This window comes from Lycium ferocissimum, chromosome 5 (genome assembly GCF_029784015.1).
Source record: "Lycium ferocissimum isolate CSIRO_LF1 chromosome 5, AGI_CSIRO_Lferr_CH_V1, whole genome shotgun sequence".
NCBI classification, from domain to species: Eukaryota; Viridiplantae; Streptophyta; class Magnoliopsida; order Solanales; family Solanaceae; genus Lycium; species Lycium ferocissimum.
In genome coordinates, this window is record NC_081346.1 from 34510550 (window position 1) to 34518047 (window position 7498).

General features: G+C 40.2%; 1 long non-coding RNA gene and 1 other non-coding gene across 2 annotated transcripts; both read left to right on the forward strand.

Annotated features, from left to right (window-relative positions):
* The first annotated feature begins 1145 nt into the window (after positions 1 to 1145).
* Positions 1146 to 3524, forward strand: LOC132058379 (uncharacterized). The gene is made up of 3 exons (XR_009415277.1): positions 1146 to 1450; positions 1799 to 1855; positions 3009 to 3524. It is a non-coding gene; the product is annotated as an uncharacterized LOC132058379 (long non-coding RNA).
* A 546-nt stretch (positions 3525 to 4070) lies between these two features.
* Positions 4071 to 4177, forward strand: LOC132058648 (small nucleolar RNA R71). The gene has a single exon (XR_009415370.1). It is a non-coding gene; the product is annotated as a small nucleolar RNA R71 (small nucleolar RNA).
* The last annotated feature ends 3321 nt before the right edge of the window (positions 4178 to 7498 follow it).

The window sequence follows — 7498 nt, forward strand, 5'->3', positions numbered from 1 at the left end:
TATATTATGATATCGTCCCGGACGCGGGATGCCCGGACGTGAGATGCCCGAACGCGAGATGCCCGGACGCGGGGTATATGGTTAATGGATCGGGCCGTTCGTTCCTCGGCACTATTATATATATATGGATTAGGCTGCGCATTCCGCTGCACTATTATGATACATTTGTATGAGAAAGAATTTATGAAAAGCTAAGCTTCCATGGTATCCGCCTTAAGAGGCACTCAGATGTACAGGTTATTCCTTTTTATCTCATGATATGCTCCATGTGTCTTATTATATTATTGTTCATGCCTTACATACTCAGTACTCTATTCATACTGACGTCCCTTCTTGTGGACACTGCGTTCATGCCCGCAGGTAAACAGGTAGGCGCGTCTGATTCTTAGAAGACTCACTTCGATGACACTCTGGAAGAGCTCCAGTTGTTCCAGAGCTGTAGTTATTGGTACTACTCTTTGTAAATATTCACTTAGGCATGGCAGAGTCCTGCCCCATCTTATGGGTTTATGTAATCTACTTAGAGGCTCGTAGACAGACGTATGTAATTAGATGTTCTTTAACTTGCCCAGCTCTCAGCGTTGTATAATATTTTGATAAGTCTGGTTGGCATATGTCATATGTTTATGGGTAATATCGTTGACGACCGTTCTATGCATGATATCCGCAAGTTGTCCATGTGGCCCACTTAGTAATGGAAATAAAATGTTAGATCAGAGGTGCTAGGTAGGCTAGTACTGAGTACCCGTCATGGCCCTCTAGTTGGGTCGTGACAATAAATCAAAGAAGGATGAGTTTCGTCAAAAGTCGACAAGTTAGAAATACGATAACTCATACTTTTGGGTGAGATTAGGAGTACTTCACATACTAAGAAAGTAATGATATAAAGTATTTGAATCGTATAATAGTCTCCTGTTATGTCTAGAAATCAAGCGAGTTGTAAGAACGAAAGTCGACAATGGTCGTCACAAGTTATGTTTGTAAATTTGCAGAATTTTGGGTCAGATGTCGCAGTGCTTTTCTCTCAATATAATTGGAGTTACTGGGTGATCCACACACCAAATCGTAGGTCTACGAGTCTAGTTTGCAGTGCATTTAACCATTCATCGATAAGACATCGAAGTAGAGAGATATTCACATTTCCGTCCGAGGGTGCAAACTGCCACGGGACAGCGAACTTTGGTCGGTGGCAACATATTCCAATATGTATAAAAGATCCCCAAAATGACTTACAAGCTCATTTTCTTCATCTTATGAACCCTAATCACCCTTCAGCTCTCTCAAACTAATTCCCTATCAAGCTTAAGCAAAACAAAGGGGTAATCAATTGATTTGAACGTACGGGATCACGTGATCATCATAGAATCGAGAGTTTTTCGTTATTTTGCTTTCCGGAGGGAAACTTCATGTTGAAGTAACTTATGTTGCAGGGTGTTCTTCATCATATAAGGTATATTTCAACTTCCTCTTCATCCCTTTAAGCTCTACAGGTGTTTAAATCTAGAAAATGGATGAAAAATTCCATAGAACAAGCCTTCTTTAACTCTAAAGAACTCTTAAGATACTAGTGTTGTTGTTGGGCTGTTTTGTGTTGATTTGTTTTGGGATTTGATAATATGAAATGGAATCATAGTGACGAGAAGGAGTAGAACAGTTGAAATTGGTAGCGATTTACGGGTAAAATAAGCTACAAACGAGTCCGTAAATCACGCCTATGAGTTGCTCGATAAAATGCGTAAATGAAGAATTCGTTAAGCTATGAACTTGGATTTGATCTCGAATTACTCGTATTCTGTAGGTAATCACTCGAACAGTATTCAAGGACTCTTGGAACATGGAAAACGTCATCATTAACGTAGGTAGGGCATTCCTCTCATTTTTCTTGGCATGACTAGGACTCAAACGCTTTTTTGTTGAATGTTATTCCGATAACCTGAGTCGACCATATTCTATGAGGAATAAGCTAGTCTCTACTTCTGATATGGCATGTATTAAGAAACTCTTTAAGTTTCCATGTCTTGTTTACTACGTATGAAGGATCATTCCTTAACATACTCGATGACATTCCAAAAATGCTTAACGTTAAAACTCTTCTTATGAACAGCTTATATGGAAATACCTTCCCGTATTCTGCACCTTCCTTTCTTATTAATTGAGGAAGTTTTATGCTACAATAACCTTTACATTAAGTGAACCAAGAAGATCCCATTCGACCGAGCTAATCGTTATATCATCTATAATCAGGACGAAGTGTGCCTTACCCTCTTTAACTCTATTTATCATCATTTAAGAGAAGTGTCTGTTATAGTGCCTTAATTGTTAAATCGAGCTAAAGATGTTTCAATCAGTTAAATTAAAGCCTACTTTGGGTATGTTCTATATCAAGTGTAATCCATGTCATTCAGTTCACATATTCTCTATACATGTGCTTCATAATTCCAAGGATTACGGAACGTAGCGACAATAATGATAGTTACAGAGTAACGATGATCGGTCACTATGACTCTTCTTATGATATCTCTTCTGAGGTCAGTCTTGCATTGCACTTATATATATATATATATATATTTTATTTATTTATTTTTATTATCGAGCCACGCTATAGTTGGCCGGGTAGGCACTTATATGTGCACCTAGACATGTTTCTTTCTTTACCGAGTCGTATCGTAGACGGCCGGGTAGGGACATAGCTTTGCATTGCCATTGATCAGTTGAGTAGAGATAATGATATGATGATGAGCTCACCCCCACAGAGGGATATATATTATTATACGATATGATATGTTATAAGCCTCCACCATGAGGAATGGTTTTTACGAGCATACAATTATATTCATGTTGTGGTTATGATTGCCCTCAGCGGCTTGTTTCAGAGTTCAGGTTGCCTCTATATATCTCCTCGTATTATTTACATTTCTTATGCTTATGTTACATCTATGCTTACCGCCCTACATATTCAGTACATCTTTCGTACTGATGCTTTTTGTGTGTTGTGATCATGCCCACAGGTGCAGATAGACAGGTTGGTGCACTTTCCAGTAGGATGCTGAAGTTCAGCAATTGGCTATTGCACTCTATTCTCCGAATTTGTGTCAAAGTCAGTGTATAGAGATGCATGCATATATATGTATATAGCTATGGTTATGGCGAGGTTCTTTCCCTTCCAGTTGTTACATAATAGTACTTTTAGAAGCTTACAGACTATCAGTCAGTGTACAAGTGTTGTGTTTGGCCTTGTTGGCCCTAGTTAAGTATATATATGTGTTGGGCCTTTCTGCTTGCAGGTTGATATGTGTCATTGTTACTATTGCCATTCAGAGGCCTTGTCAGCCTATGATTCAGGTTACAGGGTACAGATATCACAGTTGGTTCGCTCGGGCCTTTGAGCGCCGGGTGCCGGCCATACCCCCCAATTTAGAATTCCTTTGATCATTTGTTGGACCCTCTCGCCACTGTTGAGAGTTGGACGATTCGCCTTTTGGAGAGACATAAGGATTGGAACTCTGACTTCTATAGTTTTTGTTGTTGTTGTTGTTGTAGTTCCCCTGATTAAAATTACCATAATCATTTCTTTCATAATTGTTACCTTGACCTTGCGGTTATGGCTTCCATTGATTTTGATACCCAAAACCTTGATAATTTTGCCTTTGATAACCATCTTGAGAATTGTTGAAATAATTAGCATCCTCGTATTGCATCTGCGGTCCTTCTTGATATGGACCCTCTTGAGTTTGATACATACCCTTCGACAAATTTTGCATCTCCTCTACCACGTTCACCTTCTTTGTATCATCATCCGCAAACCTGTTGGTTAATTAGCAAGTTGAGAAATTGTTTGGCCCCTTTCTTGATTCTCCTTCACTACAGAATTCAATAACGGAGCCCCATATTCCACACCATCCGTGCCACCGGAGTTCCATGCTTGATTATGTATAGTCAGTATGTCAAGAAATTGAGTGATTCGGGCACAAGTCTCGTCCATGAAACACCCAACTTACGCATTGTTAGCCACAGATTGATTCATAGCATCTAACCTCGAATAACACTTCTCCATCACAATATGATCCGGAAAACCATGATTCGGAGAACTCATCAAATATTTCTTGAACCTCTCCGAAGCTTCATAAATTTATTCCCCTGGTAGCTACATGAAATCAAAGATCTTGTCTCTAAGATCCGCTTTCTTTCATGGAGGAAACCATTTCTTGAGAAAGACATTCACTAGCTCGGTACATGTGTGAATGGAATTGTGGGGTAATTTCTCGAACCAACCCTTGCTTCACCTGCCAAAGAGCATTTGAAAAATCTCAATCAGATTGCATCTGGAGTCACGAAATTCTGTGTGTGTGTCTGGCACACACGTATAAAGTTCTTCAAACGTTGATGTGGATTATCGTTGGTAAAGTCCCGAAAATAACCCTCAAGCTTAAGCAATTGAGAGATGGCACTATTAATCTTGAAATTCCCTGCACCAGCCCTTGGACAATAGCAGATGCGTACTCAACCTCTTGGAGAAGATCAGCAAACACATTTTTCTCTTCATGTTCATCCGGTGGTGGAGGAACCAAATTTACCCCCCACCCACCATTTGCTCCACGACCTGCTCGTCGTCCTGCCATAATCACCTGGTTCACAACACAAAGCAAACAAGGTTTGATGGAATAGAAAAAGTCTCAAAGTAAAGCACACATTATTTAGAAATTTCAAACCGTATTCTCCGACAATGACGCCAAAATTTGATATGCTTAATTACACCTATTAAACTATCACGACCCAACCAGAGGGCCATGACGGGCGCCCGGAGCTAACCCACTGGGCACCTCTCATCGTACATTCACATTCATATCTAGGTGAGCCACATGGCCTATTAACAATTCTATGCCTCCACAATACAATTTCCAACGGCTAGAACACTTTTATCTATCAACGTCAACAACTATGCCCATACACCTATACACAAGCCGACGAAGCTAACAAAAATAATATGCCAAAACATGAGCCGACAAGGCAAAAGACATCTACTATACATGATTGTCTACGAGCCTCTAAGAAGAGTATGAAACATCATCATAAGGACGGGACAGGGCCCCGCCATGCCCATATGTATATACACAAAAGAATATTACCAATAGCTGCAGCTCCGAATCGAATGGAGCTCCTCTTAGCAATCTCTGGATAAGCAGCCTAAGGATCAAGTCTATCTCCATGTCCACTTGTGGGCATGACGCAGCGTCCACAAATAAAAGGACGTCAATACGAATAATGTACTGAGTATGTAAAGCATAATCAATAGCATAATGGAGACATGAGAAATAACATAAGATAGAAGAGTCACGGGAGGATAGAGCCATTTATACCTCTAGCGACATTCGTCGTATTTACCTACCCTCTTTCTAATAGGAACCTTCCATTTCATACATTTATACTTATAGTAGTAGCATACCCGACTATAGAGGTTACGTGTCTTACGTACCCGACCATAACAAAGTTCGGTGTTATACGTACCTAGCCCTACCAAGGCTCAGTGTCATCCATACCCAACTGCAGTGGTGCGCGCGCGATATATATCATACCCGGTCATATAAGCTCGGTGTCCTTAATAGTCATACTTATATATGGAATAGGGATACATAAGTATCATCAACATCATCATCGTCATCGTCATTTTCATTATTCCCTTCCTTAGAAGATCAACTATCATAGGATGAGACCAATAGTTTCGTAAGAACATCGAGAATTTTGAGCTTTGGTGATTCTAGGAATGAAGTCATCATGGAAGACATTATGGAATTCACATAAAGATATACAACGATGGGATCATGCCTTAAGAAAGAAGGGTTAGCCTTACATACCTCTTTGTGTTCCCAACTATCTAACGTTCACCGCCAAAGCTTGAGAAATCTACATTTAAAAGGATTCATACCATGGTTAAGTCTTAAAGACGCTATTGAATTCAAACTAGAGCAACTCATGAGCTAACAAAAATTGGGCAGCATTTCCCCTATTTCATCGACTTCCACCATATTGCAAAACAACTCCCAAACAACTATAACAACATCCACAATATCATAATCAAGTAGTCATATTCCATTAAGTCTCAAAATTCATTCTCGTGTTCAACTTATACTAAAAACTTCACACCAACCCTTTGCACATTTTCATACAATGCTTTCTCATCACCATTACTACCTTCCATAATAAGATTATATCCATAGCGTACTAAGAATCATGACTCAAGTTGGTTTACTACTCAAAAGTATCATGAAAACTACATTTAAACCTCATCTTCTACTTTCTCCTTCTACCCAAGTTTTTCAACAACTAAGCATTCTTGATAACATGAAATAAGCAAGAAAACTAACCTTTTATCTCATAAGAATAAGATTTGGAGCAAGCTATCAACTTATATGGAAAACCTAGCTTTAATACCCAAGTTATTCTTGGAGTCTACTAACCCTAGAGAGCCTTCCAACACATGAACACCTTAATTCTTGATATTTGATCTTTGTTTTCTCTTGGGTTTGAGTGGAATATACTTGGAGAAGGGTTTTGGAGCTCTTAAGACTTGGGGGAAATGTACGAAATGAAATAATGAACAAGGGTGGCCATATATAACAAAAATGAATTCTGGCCCGACCCGGATATACAACCAATTCCCCGCCATTCTATAGTCTAACTCATCAGTGTTTGTCGGTGGTTCATAGTTGTCCCCAAAATAGAATCGGTTGATGGCCTTACTGGAGAAGTCAATCCTTACACCTCTAATAGTCACCTTTTGGAGGCGTATAACTGTCTTTGCTTGTTGGGCTAGCTTATACCTATTGTTTATTTCCGCCCCATAGTTGGCGTAAAACTCCCTCACAATAAAGGATATATATGTGCCGGGTCAATGATAGCCTGTATTTGGGAAATGTTCCAACCCTTCGAAACTGATCCGCATCTCCTCATAGATGTTCCGGTGGAAACCCTGTCCTCCTTCCTTTGGCTCCAGCCCTTTATCGTATATTTCTTTCAAACCTTGGACCGAGAACCGAATAGCATGTTCAGACCTCTCCTTCATTCTGTTCTCATTTAGGCGTGCCGCCTCTTCAGCATCAGACTCCTCCGGCACATTAGTCGCCTCCTCCCGACTAGACAGATCAGGAGAGCTTGATGAGTGCTCCCCATCACTGCTGGACCCCTCATCAGACGGGGGGTTTGCCAGAGTTTGGGCTGCTCTTTGCAGCCTCGTGTTTCGTGCAATAGGAGCCTGGTCTTCATCACTCACATGGTCCTGATCACGGAGCCTAGTTCTGACTTGGGTCCGACCTCACCCTCGGCCCTGTCCTGTGGCCTGGGCACGACCCCTTGTGACAGCCATACCTGTGGACTACATATTAGTATCTACAATAATGAAAGTGTAGACAAGGATGATAATTTATAAACATAAATAATTTTTTTATATATATATACGGATCGTGAAAAACATACGGTCTGTCACCAAATAATTAGCAATATC